General features: G+C 41.2%; 40 non-coding genes and 17 pseudogenes across 40 annotated transcripts; all 57 read left to right on the top strand.

Annotated features, from left to right (window-relative positions):
• The first annotated feature begins 34 nt into the window (after nt 1–34).
• LOC135065285 (5S ribosomal RNA) lies at nt 35–153 on the top strand. The gene has a single exon (XR_010251568.1). It is a non-coding gene; the product is annotated as a 5S ribosomal RNA (ribosomal RNA).
• Nucleotides 154–260: 107 nt separating this feature from the next.
• Nucleotides 261–379, top strand: LOC134889779 (5S ribosomal RNA; annotated as a pseudogene).
• Nucleotides 380–486: 107 nt separating this feature from the next.
• LOC134884929 (5S ribosomal RNA) lies at nt 487–605 on the top strand. The gene has a single exon (XR_010169060.1). It is a non-coding gene; the product is annotated as a 5S ribosomal RNA (ribosomal RNA).
• A 107-nt stretch (nt 606–712) lies between these two features.
• On the top strand, nt 713–831 carry LOC134887973 (5S ribosomal RNA; annotated as a pseudogene).
• A 107-nt stretch (nt 832–938) lies between these two features.
• LOC135068099 (5S ribosomal RNA) lies at nt 939–1,057 on the top strand. Its single transcript, XR_010254306.1, has one exon. It is a non-coding gene; the product is annotated as a 5S ribosomal RNA (ribosomal RNA).
• Nucleotides 1,058–1,165: 108 nt separating this feature from the next.
• On the top strand, nt 1,166–1,284 carry LOC135062802 (5S ribosomal RNA). Its single transcript, XR_010249144.1, has one exon. It is a non-coding gene; the product is annotated as a 5S ribosomal RNA (ribosomal RNA).
• A 107-nt stretch (nt 1,285–1,391) lies between these two features.
• Nucleotides 1,392–1,510, top strand: LOC135066612 (5S ribosomal RNA). The gene has a single exon (XR_010252856.1). It is a non-coding gene; the product is annotated as a 5S ribosomal RNA (ribosomal RNA).
• Nucleotides 1,511–1,617: 107 nt separating this feature from the next.
• LOC135059856 (5S ribosomal RNA) lies at nt 1,618–1,736 on the top strand. The gene has a single exon (XR_010246254.1). It is a non-coding gene; the product is annotated as a 5S ribosomal RNA (ribosomal RNA).
• A 107-nt stretch (nt 1,737–1,843) lies between these two features.
• On the top strand, nt 1,844–1,962 carry LOC135060617 (5S ribosomal RNA). Its single transcript, XR_010247011.1, has one exon. It is a non-coding gene; the product is annotated as a 5S ribosomal RNA (ribosomal RNA).
• A 107-nt stretch (nt 1,963–2,069) lies between these two features.
• Nucleotides 2,070–2,188, top strand: LOC135068098 (5S ribosomal RNA). The gene has a single exon (XR_010254305.1). It is a non-coding gene; the product is annotated as a 5S ribosomal RNA (ribosomal RNA).
• A 107-nt stretch (nt 2,189–2,295) lies between these two features.
• Nucleotides 2,296–2,414, top strand: LOC135065868 (5S ribosomal RNA). The gene has a single exon (XR_010252138.1). It is a non-coding gene; the product is annotated as a 5S ribosomal RNA (ribosomal RNA).
• Nucleotides 2,415–2,521: 107 nt separating this feature from the next.
• On the top strand, nt 2,522–2,640 carry LOC135059510 (5S ribosomal RNA). The gene has a single exon (XR_010245914.1). It is a non-coding gene; the product is annotated as a 5S ribosomal RNA (ribosomal RNA).
• Nucleotides 2,641–2,747: 107 nt separating this feature from the next.
• LOC135067447 (5S ribosomal RNA) lies at nt 2,748–2,866 on the top strand. The gene has a single exon (XR_010253661.1). It is a non-coding gene; the product is annotated as a 5S ribosomal RNA (ribosomal RNA).
• A 107-nt stretch (nt 2,867–2,973) lies between these two features.
• LOC134890165 (5S ribosomal RNA) lies at nt 2,974–3,092 on the top strand (annotated as a pseudogene).
• A 107-nt stretch (nt 3,093–3,199) lies between these two features.
• LOC135058579 (5S ribosomal RNA) lies at nt 3,200–3,318 on the top strand. The gene has a single exon (XR_010245006.1). It is a non-coding gene; the product is annotated as a 5S ribosomal RNA (ribosomal RNA).
• A 107-nt stretch (nt 3,319–3,425) lies between these two features.
• On the top strand, nt 3,426–3,544 carry LOC134894503 (5S ribosomal RNA; annotated as a pseudogene).
• Nucleotides 3,545–3,651: 107 nt separating this feature from the next.
• LOC134889296 (5S ribosomal RNA) lies at nt 3,652–3,770 on the top strand (annotated as a pseudogene).
• Nucleotides 3,771–3,877: 107 nt separating this feature from the next.
• LOC135070239 (5S ribosomal RNA) lies at nt 3,878–3,996 on the top strand. Its single transcript, XR_010256410.1, has one exon. It is a non-coding gene; the product is annotated as a 5S ribosomal RNA (ribosomal RNA).
• A 107-nt stretch (nt 3,997–4,103) lies between these two features.
• LOC135059826 (5S ribosomal RNA) lies at nt 4,104–4,222 on the top strand. Its single transcript, XR_010246224.1, has one exon. It is a non-coding gene; the product is annotated as a 5S ribosomal RNA (ribosomal RNA).
• Nucleotides 4,223–4,329: 107 nt separating this feature from the next.
• LOC134889253 (5S ribosomal RNA) lies at nt 4,330–4,447 on the top strand (annotated as a pseudogene).
• A 107-nt stretch (nt 4,448–4,554) lies between these two features.
• Nucleotides 4,555–4,673, top strand: LOC135069346 (5S ribosomal RNA). Its single transcript, XR_010255529.1, has one exon. It is a non-coding gene; the product is annotated as a 5S ribosomal RNA (ribosomal RNA).
• A 107-nt stretch (nt 4,674–4,780) lies between these two features.
• LOC135059825 (5S ribosomal RNA) lies at nt 4,781–4,899 on the top strand. The gene has a single exon (XR_010246223.1). It is a non-coding gene; the product is annotated as a 5S ribosomal RNA (ribosomal RNA).
• A 107-nt stretch (nt 4,900–5,006) lies between these two features.
• On the top strand, nt 5,007–5,124 carry LOC134892865 (5S ribosomal RNA; annotated as a pseudogene).
• A 107-nt stretch (nt 5,125–5,231) lies between these two features.
• LOC134893372 (5S ribosomal RNA) lies at nt 5,232–5,349 on the top strand (annotated as a pseudogene).
• Nucleotides 5,350–5,456: 107 nt separating this feature from the next.
• On the top strand, nt 5,457–5,575 carry LOC135068966 (5S ribosomal RNA). Its single transcript, XR_010255157.1, has one exon. It is a non-coding gene; the product is annotated as a 5S ribosomal RNA (ribosomal RNA).
• A 107-nt stretch (nt 5,576–5,682) lies between these two features.
• On the top strand, nt 5,683–5,801 carry LOC135065284 (5S ribosomal RNA). The gene has a single exon (XR_010251567.1). It is a non-coding gene; the product is annotated as a 5S ribosomal RNA (ribosomal RNA).
• A 107-nt stretch (nt 5,802–5,908) lies between these two features.
• On the top strand, nt 5,909–6,027 carry LOC134889778 (5S ribosomal RNA; annotated as a pseudogene).
• Nucleotides 6,028–6,134: 107 nt separating this feature from the next.
• On the top strand, nt 6,135–6,253 carry LOC134884928 (5S ribosomal RNA). Its single transcript, XR_010169059.1, has one exon. It is a non-coding gene; the product is annotated as a 5S ribosomal RNA (ribosomal RNA).
• A 107-nt stretch (nt 6,254–6,360) lies between these two features.
• On the top strand, nt 6,361–6,479 carry LOC134887972 (5S ribosomal RNA; annotated as a pseudogene).
• Nucleotides 6,480–6,586: 107 nt separating this feature from the next.
• On the top strand, nt 6,587–6,705 carry LOC135068097 (5S ribosomal RNA). The gene has a single exon (XR_010254304.1). It is a non-coding gene; the product is annotated as a 5S ribosomal RNA (ribosomal RNA).
• Nucleotides 6,706–6,813: 108 nt separating this feature from the next.
• LOC135062801 (5S ribosomal RNA) lies at nt 6,814–6,932 on the top strand. Its single transcript, XR_010249143.1, has one exon. It is a non-coding gene; the product is annotated as a 5S ribosomal RNA (ribosomal RNA).
• Nucleotides 6,933–7,039: 107 nt separating this feature from the next.
• On the top strand, nt 7,040–7,158 carry LOC135066611 (5S ribosomal RNA). The gene has a single exon (XR_010252855.1). It is a non-coding gene; the product is annotated as a 5S ribosomal RNA (ribosomal RNA).
• Nucleotides 7,159–7,265: 107 nt separating this feature from the next.
• Nucleotides 7,266–7,384, top strand: LOC135059845 (5S ribosomal RNA). The gene has a single exon (XR_010246243.1). It is a non-coding gene; the product is annotated as a 5S ribosomal RNA (ribosomal RNA).
• Nucleotides 7,385–7,491: 107 nt separating this feature from the next.
• LOC135060616 (5S ribosomal RNA) lies at nt 7,492–7,610 on the top strand. Its single transcript, XR_010247009.1, has one exon. It is a non-coding gene; the product is annotated as a 5S ribosomal RNA (ribosomal RNA).
• A 107-nt stretch (nt 7,611–7,717) lies between these two features.
• On the top strand, nt 7,718–7,836 carry LOC135068095 (5S ribosomal RNA). The gene has a single exon (XR_010254303.1). It is a non-coding gene; the product is annotated as a 5S ribosomal RNA (ribosomal RNA).
• A 107-nt stretch (nt 7,837–7,943) lies between these two features.
• Nucleotides 7,944–8,062, top strand: LOC135065866 (5S ribosomal RNA). Its single transcript, XR_010252136.1, has one exon. It is a non-coding gene; the product is annotated as a 5S ribosomal RNA (ribosomal RNA).
• A 107-nt stretch (nt 8,063–8,169) lies between these two features.
• On the top strand, nt 8,170–8,288 carry LOC135059499 (5S ribosomal RNA). The gene has a single exon (XR_010245901.1). It is a non-coding gene; the product is annotated as a 5S ribosomal RNA (ribosomal RNA).
• Nucleotides 8,289–8,395: 107 nt separating this feature from the next.
• Nucleotides 8,396–8,514, top strand: LOC135067446 (5S ribosomal RNA). The gene has a single exon (XR_010253660.1). It is a non-coding gene; the product is annotated as a 5S ribosomal RNA (ribosomal RNA).
• A 107-nt stretch (nt 8,515–8,621) lies between these two features.
• LOC134890164 (5S ribosomal RNA) lies at nt 8,622–8,740 on the top strand (annotated as a pseudogene).
• A 107-nt stretch (nt 8,741–8,847) lies between these two features.
• Nucleotides 8,848–8,966, top strand: LOC135058568 (5S ribosomal RNA). Its single transcript, XR_010244995.1, has one exon. It is a non-coding gene; the product is annotated as a 5S ribosomal RNA (ribosomal RNA).
• Nucleotides 8,967–9,073: 107 nt separating this feature from the next.
• LOC134894502 (5S ribosomal RNA) lies at nt 9,074–9,192 on the top strand (annotated as a pseudogene).
• A 107-nt stretch (nt 9,193–9,299) lies between these two features.
• On the top strand, nt 9,300–9,418 carry LOC134889294 (5S ribosomal RNA; annotated as a pseudogene).
• Nucleotides 9,419–9,525: 107 nt separating this feature from the next.
• On the top strand, nt 9,526–9,644 carry LOC135070238 (5S ribosomal RNA). The gene has a single exon (XR_010256409.1). It is a non-coding gene; the product is annotated as a 5S ribosomal RNA (ribosomal RNA).
• A 107-nt stretch (nt 9,645–9,751) lies between these two features.
• On the top strand, nt 9,752–9,870 carry LOC135059824 (5S ribosomal RNA). Its single transcript, XR_010246222.1, has one exon. It is a non-coding gene; the product is annotated as a 5S ribosomal RNA (ribosomal RNA).
• A 107-nt stretch (nt 9,871–9,977) lies between these two features.
• LOC134889252 (5S ribosomal RNA) lies at nt 9,978–10,095 on the top strand (annotated as a pseudogene).
• A 107-nt stretch (nt 10,096–10,202) lies between these two features.
• LOC135069345 (5S ribosomal RNA) lies at nt 10,203–10,321 on the top strand. Its single transcript, XR_010255528.1, has one exon. It is a non-coding gene; the product is annotated as a 5S ribosomal RNA (ribosomal RNA).
• Nucleotides 10,322–10,428: 107 nt separating this feature from the next.
• LOC135059822 (5S ribosomal RNA) lies at nt 10,429–10,547 on the top strand. Its single transcript, XR_010246220.1, has one exon. It is a non-coding gene; the product is annotated as a 5S ribosomal RNA (ribosomal RNA).
• A 107-nt stretch (nt 10,548–10,654) lies between these two features.
• LOC134892864 (5S ribosomal RNA) lies at nt 10,655–10,772 on the top strand (annotated as a pseudogene).
• Nucleotides 10,773–10,879: 107 nt separating this feature from the next.
• On the top strand, nt 10,880–10,998 carry LOC135064920 (5S ribosomal RNA). The gene has a single exon (XR_010251216.1). It is a non-coding gene; the product is annotated as a 5S ribosomal RNA (ribosomal RNA).
• A 107-nt stretch (nt 10,999–11,105) lies between these two features.
• LOC135062563 (5S ribosomal RNA) lies at nt 11,106–11,224 on the top strand. Its single transcript, XR_010248911.1, has one exon. It is a non-coding gene; the product is annotated as a 5S ribosomal RNA (ribosomal RNA).
• A 107-nt stretch (nt 11,225–11,331) lies between these two features.
• LOC134889251 (5S ribosomal RNA) lies at nt 11,332–11,449 on the top strand (annotated as a pseudogene).
• A 107-nt stretch (nt 11,450–11,556) lies between these two features.
• On the top strand, nt 11,557–11,675 carry LOC134891420 (5S ribosomal RNA; annotated as a pseudogene).
• Nucleotides 11,676–11,782: 107 nt separating this feature from the next.
• Nucleotides 11,783–11,901, top strand: LOC134901572 (5S ribosomal RNA). Its single transcript, XR_010175059.1, has one exon. It is a non-coding gene; the product is annotated as a 5S ribosomal RNA (ribosomal RNA).
• A 107-nt stretch (nt 11,902–12,008) lies between these two features.
• LOC135061114 (5S ribosomal RNA) lies at nt 12,009–12,127 on the top strand. Its single transcript, XR_010247506.1, has one exon. It is a non-coding gene; the product is annotated as a 5S ribosomal RNA (ribosomal RNA).
• A 107-nt stretch (nt 12,128–12,234) lies between these two features.
• LOC134885833 (5S ribosomal RNA) lies at nt 12,235–12,353 on the top strand. The gene has a single exon (XR_010169937.1). It is a non-coding gene; the product is annotated as a 5S ribosomal RNA (ribosomal RNA).
• A 107-nt stretch (nt 12,354–12,460) lies between these two features.
• LOC134885822 (5S ribosomal RNA) lies at nt 12,461–12,579 on the top strand. The gene has a single exon (XR_010169926.1). It is a non-coding gene; the product is annotated as a 5S ribosomal RNA (ribosomal RNA).
• Nucleotides 12,580–12,686: 107 nt separating this feature from the next.
• On the top strand, nt 12,687–12,805 carry LOC134886477 (5S ribosomal RNA). The gene has a single exon (XR_010170558.1). It is a non-coding gene; the product is annotated as a 5S ribosomal RNA (ribosomal RNA).
• Nucleotides 12,806–12,858: the final 53 nt, after the last annotated feature.

Raw genomic sequence — 12,858 nt, 5'->3', positions numbered from 1 at the left:
AAGTAGAAAAGTTCTAACAGAAACCACAAAGCTCATCTACAGCCACACCACACTGGATACGCCCAATCTCATCTGATCTTGGAAGCTAAGCAGTGTTGGGCCTGGTTAGTACTTGGGTGGGAGACCACCTGGAAATACAAGGTGCTGTAGATATTTTTATACTGCCAACACCGTTCTGTTGATGCATTCCATTTTCAAACGTATTCATTTATGAACCAGTAGTTAAAAGTAGAAAAGTTCTAACAGAAACCACAAAGCTCATCTACAGCCACACCACGCTGGATACGCCCAATCTAATCTGATCTTGGAAGCTAAGCAGTGTTGGGCCTGGTTAGTATTTGGATGGGAGACCACCTGGAAATACAAGGTGCTGTAGAAATTTTTATACTGCCAACACCGTTCTGTTGATGCATTCCATTTTAAAACGTATTCATTTATGAACCAGTAGTTAGAAGTAGAAAAGTTCTAACAGAAACCAGAAAATTCATCTACAGCAACACCACACTGGATACGCCCAATCTCATCTGATCTTGGAAGCTAAGCAGTGTTGTGCCTGGTTAGTACTTGGATGGGAGACCACCTGGGAATACAAGGTGCTGTAGATATTTTTATACTGCCAACACCGTTCTGTTGATGCATTCCATTTTCAAACGTATTCATTTATGAACCAGTAGTTAGAAGTAGAAAAGTTCTAACAGAAATCACAAAGCTCATCTACAGCCACACCACACTGGATACGCCCAATCTCATCTGATCTTGGAAGCTAAGCAGTGTTGGGACTGGTTAATACTTGGATGGGAGACCACCTGGGAATACAAGGTGCTGTAGATAATTTTATACTGCAAACACCGTTCTGTTGATTCATTCCATTTTAAAACGTATTCATTTATGAACCAGTAGTTAGAAGTAGAAAAGTTCTAACAGAAATCACAAAACTCATCTACAGCCACACCACACTGGATACGCCCAATCTCATCTGATCTTGGAAGCTAAGCAGTGTTGGGACTGGTTAGTACTTGGATGGGAGACCACCTGGGAATACAAGGTGCTGTAGATAATTTTATACTGCAAACACCGTTCTGTTGATGCATTCCATTTTAAAAATGTATTCATTTATGAACCAGTAGTTAGAAGTAGAAAAGTTCTAACAGAAACCACAAAGTTCATCTACAGCCACACCACACTGGATACGCCCAATCTCATCTGATTTTGGAAGCTAAGCAGTGTTGGGCCTGGTTAGTACTTGGATGGGAGACCACCTGGGAATACAAGGTGCTGTAGATATTTTTATACTGCCAACACCGTTCTGTTGATGCATTCCATTTTCAAACGTATTCATTTATGAACCAGTAGTTAGAAGTAGAAAAGTTCTAACAGAAACCACAAAGCTCATCTACAGCCACACCACACTGGATACGCCCAATCTCATCTGATCTTGGACGCTAAGCAGTGTTGGGCCTGGTTAGTACTTGGATGGGAGACCACCTGTGAATACAAGGTGCTGTAGATATTTTTATACTGCCAACACCGTTCTGTTGATGCATTCCATTTTCAAACGTATTCATTTATGAACCAGTAGTTAGAAGTAGAAAAGTTCTAACAGAAACCACAAAGCTCATCTACAGCCACACCACACTGGATACACCCAATCTCATCTGATCTTGGAAGCTAAGCAGTGTTGGGCCTGGTTAGTACTTGAATGGGAGACCACCTGGGAATACAAGGTGCTGTAGATATTTTTATACTGCCAACACCGTTCTGTTGATGCATTCCATTTTCAAACGTATTCATTTATGAACCAGTAGTTAGAAGTAGAAAAGTTCTAACAGAAACCAGAAAATTCATCTACAGCAACACCGCACTGGATACGCCCAATCTCATCTGATCTTGGAAGCTAAGCAGTGTTGGGCCTGGTTAGTACTTGGATGGGAGACCACCTGGGAATACAAGGTGCTGTAGATATTTTTATACTGCCAACACCGTTCTGTTGATGCATTCCATTTTCAAACGTATTCATTTATGAACCAGTAGTTAGAAGTAGAAAAGTTCTAACAGAAATCGCAAAGCTCATCTACAGCCACACCACACTGGATACGCCCAATCTCATCTGATCTTGGAAGCTAAGCAGTGTTGGGACTGGTTAGTACTTGGATGGGAGACCACCTGGGAATACAAGGTGCTGTAGATAATTTTATACTGCCAACACCGTTCTGTTGATTCATTCCATTTTAAAACGTATTCATTTATGAACCAGTAGTTAGAAGTAGAAAAGTTCTAACAGAAACCACAAAGTTCATCTACAGCCACACCACACTGGATACGCCCAATCTCATCTGACTTTGGAAGCTAAGCAGTGTTGGGCCTGGTTAGTACTTGGATGGGAGACCACCTGGGAATACAAGGTGCTGTAGATATTTTTATACTGCCAACACCGTTCTGTTGATGCATTCCATTTTCAAACGTATTCATTTATGAACCAGTAGTTAGAAGTAGAAAAGTTCTAACAGAAACCACAAAGCTCATCTACAGCCACACCACACTGGATACGCCCAATCTCATCAGATCTTGGAAGCTAAGCAGTGTTGGGCCTGGTTAGTACTTGGATGGGAGACCACCTGGGAATACAAGGTGCTGTAGATATTTTTATACTGCCAACACCGTTCTGTTGATGCATTCAATTTTCAAATGTATTCATTTATGAACCAGTAGTTAGAAGTAGAAAAGTTCAAAAAGAAACCACAAAGCTCATCTACAGCCACACCACACTGGATACGCCCAATCTCATCTGATCTTGGAAGCTAAGCAGTGTTGGGCCTGGTTAGTACTTGGATGGGAGACCACCTGGTAATACAAGGTGCTGTAGATATTTTTATACTGCCAACACCGTTCTGTTGATGCATTCAATTTTCAAATGTATTCATTTATGAACCAGTAGTTAGAAGTAGAAAAGTTCTAACAGAAACCACAAAGCTCATCTACAGCCACACCACACTGGATACGCCCAATCTCATCTAATCTTGGAAGCTAAGCAGTGTTGGGCCAGGTTAGTACTTGGATGGGAGACCACCTAGGAATACAAGGTGATGTAGATATTTTTATACTGCCAACACCGTTCTGTTGATGCATTCCATTTTCAAATGTATTCATTTATGAACCAGTAGTTAGAAGTAGAAAAGTTCTAACAGAAACCACAAAGCTCATCTACAGCCACACCACACTGGATACACCCGATCTCATCTGATCTTGGAAGCTAAGCAGTGTTGGGCCTGGTTAGTACTTGGATGGGAGACCACCTGGGAATACAAGGTGCTGTAGATATTTTTATACTGCCAACACCGTTCTGTTGATGCATTCCATTTTCAAACGTATTCATTTATGAACCAGTAGTTAGAAGTAGAAAAGTTCTAACAGAAACCATTAAGTTCATCTACAGCAACACCACACTGGATATGCCCAATCTCATCTGATCTTGGAAGCTAAGCAGTGTTGGGCCTGGATAGTACTTGTATAGGAGACCACCTGGTAATACAAGGTGCTGTAGATATTTTTATACTGCCAACACCGTTCTGTTGATGCATTCAATTTTCAAATGTATTCATTTATGAACCAGTAGTTAGAAGTAGAAAAGTTCTAACAGAAACCACAAAGCTCATCTACAGCCACACCACACTGGATATGCCCAATCTCATCTGATCTTGGAAGCTAAGCAGTGTTGGGCTTGGTTAGTACTTGGATGGGAGACCACCTAGGAATACAAGGTGATGTAGATATTTTTATACTGCCAACACCGTTCTGTTGATGCATTCCATTTTCCAACGTATTTATTTATGAACCAGTAGTTAGAAGTAGAAAAGTTCTAACAGAAACCACAAAGCTCATGTACAGCCACACCACACTGGATACGCCCAATCTCATCTGATCTTGGAAGCTAAACGGTGTTGGGCCTGGTTAGTACTTGGATGGGAGACCACCTGGGAATACAAGGTGCTGTAGATATTTTTATACTGCCAACACCGTTCTGTTGATGCATTCCATTTTCAAACGTATTCATTTATAAACCAGTAGTTAGAAGTAGAAAAGTTCTAACAGAAACCAGAAAATTCATCTACAGCAACACCACACTGGATACGCCCAATCTCATCTGATCTTGGAAGCTAAGCAGTGTTGGGCCTGGTTAGTACTTGGATGGGAGACCACCTGGGAATACAAGGTGCTGTAGATATTTTTATACTACCAACACCGTTCTGTTGATGCATTCCATTTTCAAACGTATTCGTTTATGAACCAGTAGTTAGAAGTAGAAAAGTTCTAACAGAAACCATAAAGCTCATCTACAGCCACACCACACTGGATACGCCCAATCTCATCTGATCTTGGAAGCTAAGCAGTGTTGGGCCTGGTTAGTACTTGGATGGGAGACCACCTGGAATACAAGGAGCTGTAGATATTTTTATACTACCAACACCGTTCTGTTGATGCATTCCATTTTCAAACGTATTCATTTATGAACCAGTAGTTAGAAGTAGAAAAGTTCTAACAGAAACCTGTAAGTTCATCTACAGCAACACCACACTGGATATGCTCAATCTCATCTGATCTTGGAAGCTAAGCAGTGTTGGGCCTGGTTAGTACTTGGATGGGAGACCACCTGGGAATACAAGGTGCTGTAGATATTTTTATACTGCCAACACCGTTCTGTTGATGCATTCCATTTTCAAACGTATTCATTTATGAACCAGTAGTTAGAAGTAGAAAAGTTCTAACAGAAACCAGAAAATTCATCTACAGCAACACCACACTGGATACGCCCAATCTCATCTGATCTTGGAAGCTAAGCAGTGTTGGGCCTGGTTAGTACTTGGATGGGAGACCACCTGGGAATACAAGGTGCTGTAGATATTTTTATACTACCAACACCGTTCTGTTGATGCATTCCATTTTCAAACGTATTCGTTTATGAACCAGTAGTTAGAAGTAGAAAAGTTCTAACAGAAACCATAAAGCTCATCTACAGCCACACCACACAGGATACGCCCAATCTCATCTGATCTTGGAAGCTAAGCAGTGTTGGGCCTGGTTAGTACTTGGATGGGAGACCACCTGGAATACAAGGAGCTGTAGATATTTTTATACTACCAACACCGTTCTGTTGATGCATTCCATTTTCAAACGTATTCATTTATGAACCAGTAGTTAGAAGTAGAAAAGTTCTAACAGAAACCTGTAAGTTCATCTACAGCAACACCACACTGGATACGCTCAATCTCATCTGATCTTGGAAGCTAAGCAGTGTTGGGCCTGGTTAGTACTTGGATGGGAGACCACCTGGAATACAAGGAGCTGTAGATATTTTTATACTACCAACACCGTTCTGTTGATGCATTCCATTTTCAAACGTATTCATTTATGAACCAGTAGTTAGAAGTAGAAAAGTTCTAACAGAAACCTGTAAGTTCATCTACAGCAACACCACACTGGATACGCTCAATCTCATCTGATCTTGGAAGCTAAGCAGTGTTGGGCCTGGTTAGTATTTGGATGGGAGACCACCTGGAAATACAAGGTGCTGTAGATATTTTTATACTGCCAACACCGTTCTGTTGATGCATTCCATTTTCAAACGTATTCATTTATGAACCAGTAGTTAGAAGTAGAAAAGTTCTAACAGAAACCACAAAGCTCATCTACAGCCACACCACACTGGATACGCCCAATCTCATCTGATCTTGGAAGCTAAGCAGTGTTGGGCCTGGTTAGTACTTGGGTGGGAGACCACCTGGAAATACAAGGTGCTGTAGATATTTTTATACTGCCAACACCGTTCTGTTGATGCATTCCATTTTCAAACGTATTCATTTATGAACCAGTAGTTAAAAGTAGAAAAGTTCTAACAGAAACCACAAAGCTCATCTACAGCCACACCACGCTGGATACGCCCAATCTAATCTGATCTTGGAAGCTAAGCAGTGTTGGGCCTGGTTAGTATTTGGATGGGAGACCACCTGGAAATACAAGGTGCTGTAGAAATTTTTATACTGCCAACACCGTTCTGTTGATGCATTCCATTTTAAAACGTATTCATTTATGAACCAGTAGTTAGAAGTAGAAAAGTTCTAACAGAAACCAGAAAATTCATCTACAGCAACACCACACTGGATACGCCCAATCTCATCTGATCTTGGAAGCTAAGCAGTGTTGTGCCTGGTTAGTACTTGGATGGGAGACCACCTGGGAATACAAGGTGCTGTAGATATTTTTATACTGCCAACACCGTTCTGTTGATGCATTCCATTTTCAAACGTATTCATTTATGAACCAGTAGTTAGAAGTAGAAAAGTTCTAACAGAAATCACAAAGCTCATCTACAGCCACACCACACTGGATACGCCCAATCTCATCTGATCTTGGAAGCTAAGCAGTGTTGGGACTGGTTAATACTTGGATGGGAGACCACCTGGGAATACAAGGTGCTGTAGATAATTTTATACTGCAAACACCGTTCTGTTGATTCATTCCATTTTAAAACGTATTCATTTATGAACCAGTAGTTAGAAGTAGAAAAGTTCTAACAGAAATCACAAAACTCATCTACAGCCACACCACACTGGATACGCCCAATCTCATCTGATCTTGGAAGCTAAGCAGTGTTGGGACTGGTTAGTACTTGGATGGGAGACCACCTGGGAATACAAGGTGCTGTAGATAATTTTATACTGCAAACACCGTTCTGTTGATGCATTCCATTTTAAAAATGTATTCATTTATGAACCAGTAGTTAGAAGTAGAAAAGTTCTAACAGAAACCACAAAGTTCATCTACAGCCACACCACACTGGATACGCCCAATCTCATCTGATTTTGGAAGCTAAGCAGTGTTGGGCCTGGTTAGTACTTGGATGGGAGACCACCTGGGAATACAAGGTGCTGTAGATATTTTTATACTGCCAACACCGTTCTGTTGATGCATTCCATTTTCAAACGTATTCATTTATGAACCAGTAGTTAGAAGTAGAAAAGTTCTAACAGAAACCACAAAGCTCATCTACAGCCACACCACACTGGATACGCCCAATCTCATCTGATCTTGGACGCTAAGCAGTGTTGGGCCTGGTTAGTACTTGGATGGGAGACCACCTGTGAATACAAGGTGCTGTAGATATTTTTATACTGCCAACACCGTTCTGTTGATGCATTCCATTTTCAAACGTATTCATTTATGAACCAGTAGTTAGAAGTAGAAAAGTTCTAACAGAAACCACAAAGCTCATCTACAGCCACACCACACTGGATACACCCAATCTCATCTGATCTTGGAAGCTAAGCAGTGTTGGGCCTGGTTAGTACTTGAATGGGAGACCACCTGGGAATACAAGGTGCTGTAGATATTTTTATACTGCCAACACCGTTCTGTTGATGCATTCCATTTTCAAACGTATTCATTTATGAACCAGTAGTTAGAAGTAGAAAAGTTCTAACAGAAACCAGAAAATTCATCTACAGCAACACCGCACTGGATACGCCCAATCTCATCTGATCTTGGAAGCTAAGCAGTGTTGGGCCTGGTTAGTACTTGGATGGGAGACCACCTGGGAATACAAGGTGCTGTAGATATTTTTATACTGCCAACACCGTTCTGTTGATGCATTCCATTTTCAAACGTATTCATTTATGAACCAGTAGTTAGAAGTAGAAAAGTTCTAACAGAAATCGCAAAGCTCATCTACAGCCACACCACACTGGATACGCCCAATCTCATCTGATCTTGGAAGCTAAGCAGTGTTGGGACTGGTTAGTACTTGGATGGGAGACCACCTGGGAATACAAGGTGCTGTAGATAATTTTATACTGCCAACACCGTTCTGTTGATTCATTCCATTTTAAAACGTATTCATTTATGAACCAGTAGTTAGAAGTAGAAAAGTTCTAACAGAAACCACAAAGTTCATCTACAGCCACACCACACTGGATACGCCCAATCTCATCTGACTTTGGAAGCTAAGCAGTGTTGGGCCTGGTTAGTACTTGGATGGGAGACCACCTGGGAATACAAGGTGCTGTAGATATTTTTATACTGCCAACACCGTTCTGTTGATGCATTCCATTTTCAAACGTATTCATTTATGAACCAGTAGTTAGAAGTAGAAAAGTTCTAACAGAAACCACAAAGCTCATCTACAGCCACACCACACTGGATACGCCCAATCTCATCAGATCTTGGAAGCTAAGCAGTGTTGGGCCTGGTTAGTACTTGGATGGGAGACCACCTGGGAATACAAGGTGCTGTAGATATTTTTATACTGCCAACACCGTTCTGTTGATGCATTCAATTTTCAAATGTATTCATTTATGAACCAGTAGTTAGAAGTAGAAAAGTTCAAAAAGAAACCACAAAGCTCATCTACAGCCACACCACACTGGATACGCCCAATCTCATCTGATCTTGGAAGCTAAGCAGTGTTGGGCCTGGTTAGTACTTGGATGGGAGACCACCTGGTAATACAAGGTGCTGTAGATATTTTTATACTGCCAACACCGTTCTGTTGATGCATTCAATTTTCAAATGTATTCATTTATGAACCAGTAGTTAGAAGTAGAAAAGTTCTAACAGAAACCACAAAGCTCATCTACAGCCACACCACACTGGATACGCCCAATCTCATCTAATCTTGGAAGCTAAGCAGTGTTGGGCCAGGTTAGTACTTGGATGGGAGACCACCTAGGAATACAAGGTGATGTAGATATTTTTATACTGCCAACACCGTTCTGTTGATGCATTCCATTTTCAAATGTATTCATTTATGAACCAGTAGTTAGAAGTAGAAAAGTTCTAACAGAAACCACAAAGCTCATCTACAGCCACACCACACTGGATACACCCGATCTCATCTGATCTTGGAAGCTAAGCAGTGTTGGGCCTGGTTAGTACTTGGATGGGAGACCACCTGGGAATACAAGGTGCTGTAGATATTTTTATACTGCCAACACCGTTCTGTTGATGCATTCCATTTTCAAACGTATTCATTTATGAACCAGTAGTTAGAAGTAGAAAAGTTCTAACAGAAACCATTAAGTTCATCTACAGCAACACCACACTGGATATGCCCAATCTCATCTGATCTTGGAAGCTAAGCAGTGTTGGGCCTGGATAGTACTTGTATAGGAGACCACCTGGTAATACAAGGTGCTGTAGATATTTTTATACTGCCAACACCGTTCTGTTGATGCATTCAATTTTCAAATGTATTCATTTATGAACCAGTAGTTAGAAGTAGAAAAGTTCTAACAGAAACCACAAAGCTCATCTACAGCCACACCACACTGGATATGCCCAATCTCATCTGATCTTGGAAGCTAAGCAGTGTTGGGCTTGGTTAGTACTTGGATGGGAGACCACCTAGGAATACAAGGTGATGTAGATATTTTTATACTGCCAACACCGTTCTGTTGATGCATTCCATTTTCCAACGTATTTATTTATGAACCAGTAGTTAGAAGTAGAAAAGTTCTAACAGAAACCACAAAGCTCATGTACAGCCACACCACACTGGATACGCCCAATCTCATCTGATCTTGGAAGCTAAACGGTGTTGGGCCTGGTTAGTACTTGGATGGGAGACCACCTGGGAATACAAGGTGCTGTAGATATTTTTATACTGCCAACACCGTTCTGTTGATGCATTCCATTTTCAAACGTATTCATTTATAAACCAGTAGTTAGAAGTAGAAAAGTTCTAACAGAAACCAGAAAATTCATCTACAGCAACACCACACTGGATACGCCCAATCTCATCTGATCTTGGAAGCTAAGCAGTGTTGGGCCTGGTTAGTACTTGGATGGGAGACCACCTGGGAATACAAGGTGCTGTAGATATTTTTATACTACCAACACCGTTCTGTTGATGCATTCCATTTTCAAACGTATTCGTTTATGAACCAGTAGTTAGAAGTAGAAAAGTTCTAACAGAAACCATAAAGCTCATCTACAGCCACACCACACTGGATACGCCCAATCTCATCTGATCTTGGAAGCTAAGCAGTGTTGGGCCTGGTTAGTACTTGGATGGGAGACCACCTGGAATACAAGGAGCTGTAGATATTTTTATACTACCAACACCGTTCTGTTGATGCATTCCATTTTCAAACGTATTCATTTATGAACCAGTAGTTAGAAGTAGAAAAGTTCTAACAGAAACCTGTAAGTTCATCTACAGCAACACCACACTGGATATGCTCAATCTCATCTGATCTTGGAAGCTAAGCAGTGTTGGGCCTGGTTAGTACTTGGATGGGAGACCACCTGGGAATACAAGGTGCTGTAGATATTTTTATACTGCCAACACCGTTCTGTTGATGCATTCCATTTTCAAACGTATTCATTTATGAACCAGTAGTTAGAAGTAGAAAAGTTCTAACAGAAACCAGAAAATTCATCTACAGCAACACCACACTGGATACGCCCAATCTCATCTGATCTTGGAAGCTAAGCAGTGTTGGGCCTGGTTAGTACTTGGATGGGAGACCACCTGGGAATACAAGGTGCTGTAGATATTTTTATACTACCAACACCGTTCTGTTGATGCATTCCATTTTCAAACGTATTCGTTTATGAACCAGTAGTTAGAAGTAGAAAAGTTCTAACAGAAACCATAAAGCTCATCTACAGCCACACCACACAGGATACGCCCAATCTCATCTGATCTTGGAAGCTAAGCAGTGTTGGGCCTGGTTAGTACTTGGATGGGAGACCACCTGGAATACAAGGAGCTGTAGATATTTTTATACTACCAACACCGTTCTGTTGATGCATTCCATTTTCAAACGTATTCATTTATGAACCAGTAGTTAGAAGTAGAAAAGTTCTAACAGAAACCTGTAAGTTCATCTACAGCAACACCACACTGGATACGCTCAATCTCATCTGATCTTGGAAGCTAAGCAGTGTTGGGCCTGGTTAGTACTTGGATGGGAGACCACCTGGGAATACAAGGTGCTGTAGATATTTGTATACTGCCAACACCGTTCTGTTGATGCATTCCATTTTCAAACGTATTCATTTATGAACCAGTAGTTAGAAGTAGAAAAGTTCTAACAGAAACCAGAAAATTCATCTACAGCAACACCACACTGGATACGCCCAATCTCATCTGATCTTGGAAGCTAAGCAGTGTTGGGCCTGGTTAGTACTTGGATGGGAGACCATCTGGGAATACAAGGTGCTGTAGATATTTTTATACTGCCAACACCGTTCTGTTGATGCATTCCATTTTCAAACGTATTCGTTTATGAACCAGTAGTTAGAAGTAGAAAAGTTCTAACAGAAACCATAAAGCTCATCTACAGCCACACCACACTGGATACGCCCAATCTCATCTGATCTTGGAAGCTAAGCAGTGTTGGGCCTGGTTAGTACTTGGATGGGAGACCACCTGGAATACAAGGAGCTGTAGATATTTTTATACTACCAACACCGTTCTGTTGATGCATTCCATTTTCAAACATATTCATTTATGAACCAGTAGTTAGAAGTAGAAAAGTTCTAACAGAAACCAGTAAGTTCATCTACAGCAACACCACACTGGATATGCCCAATATCATCTGATCTTGGAAACTAAGCAGTGTTGGGCCTGGTTAGTACTTGGATGGGAGACCACCAGGGAATACAAGGTGCTGTAGATATTTTTATACTGCCAACACCGTTCTGTTGATGCATTCAATTTTCAAATGTATTCATTTTTGAACCAGTAGTTAGAAGTAGAAAAGTTCTAACAGAAACCACAAAGCTCATCTACAGCCACACCACACTGGATACGCCCAATCTCATCTGATCTTGGAAGCTAAGCAGTGTTGGGCCTGGTTAGTACTTGGATGGGAGACCATCTGGGAATACAAGGTGCTGTAGATATTTTTATACTGCCAACACCGTTCTGTTGATGCATTCAATTTTCAAATGTATTCATTTATGAACCAGTAGTTAGAAGTAGAAAAGTTCTAACAGAAACCACAAAGCTCATCTACAGCCACACCACACTGGATACGCCCAATCTCATCTGATCTTGGAAGCTAAGCAGTGTTGGGCCTGGTTAGTACTTGGATGGGAGACCACCTGGGAATAAAAGGTGCTGTAGATATTTTTATACTGCCAACACCGTTCTGTTGATGCATTCCATTTTCAAACGTATTCATTTATGAACCAGTAGTTAGAAGTAGAAAAGTTCTAACAGAAACCACAAAGCTCATCTACAGCCACACCACACTGGATACGCCCAATCTCATCTGATCTTGGAAGCTAAGCAGTGTTGGGCCTGGTTAGTACTTGGATGGGAGACCACCTGGGAATACAAGGTGCTGTAGATATTTTTATACTACCAACACCGTTCTGTTGATGCATTCCATTTTCAAACGTTTTCGTTTATGAACCAGTAGTTAGAAGTAGAAAAGTTCTAACAGAAACCACAAAGCTCATCTACAGCCACACCACACTGGATACGCCCAATCTCATCTGATCTTGGAAGCTAAGCAGTGTTGGGCCTGGTTAGTACTTGGATGGGAGACCACCTGGGAATACAAGGTGCTGTAGATATTTTTATACTGCCAACACCGTTCTGTTGATGCATTCCATTTTCAAACGTATTCATTTATGAACCAGTAGTTAGAAGTAGAAAAGTTCTAACAGAAACCAGAAAAGTCATCTACAGCAACACCACACTGGATACTCCCAATATCATCTGATCTTGGAAGCTAAGCAGTGTTGGGCCTGGTTAGTACTTGGATGGGAGACCACCTGGGAATACAAGGTGCTGTAGATATTTTTATACTGCCAACACCGTTCTGTTAATGCATTCCAGTTTCAAACGTATTC

The sequence above is a fragment of the Pseudophryne corroboree genome, chromosome 3, assembly GCF_028390025.1.
Source record: "Pseudophryne corroboree isolate aPseCor3 chromosome 3, aPseCor3.hap2, whole genome shotgun sequence".
Classification (NCBI taxonomy): Eukaryota; Metazoa; Chordata; class Amphibia; order Anura; family Myobatrachidae; genus Pseudophryne; species Pseudophryne corroboree.
This window is presented reverse-complemented; position numbering and strand designations above follow the sequence as displayed.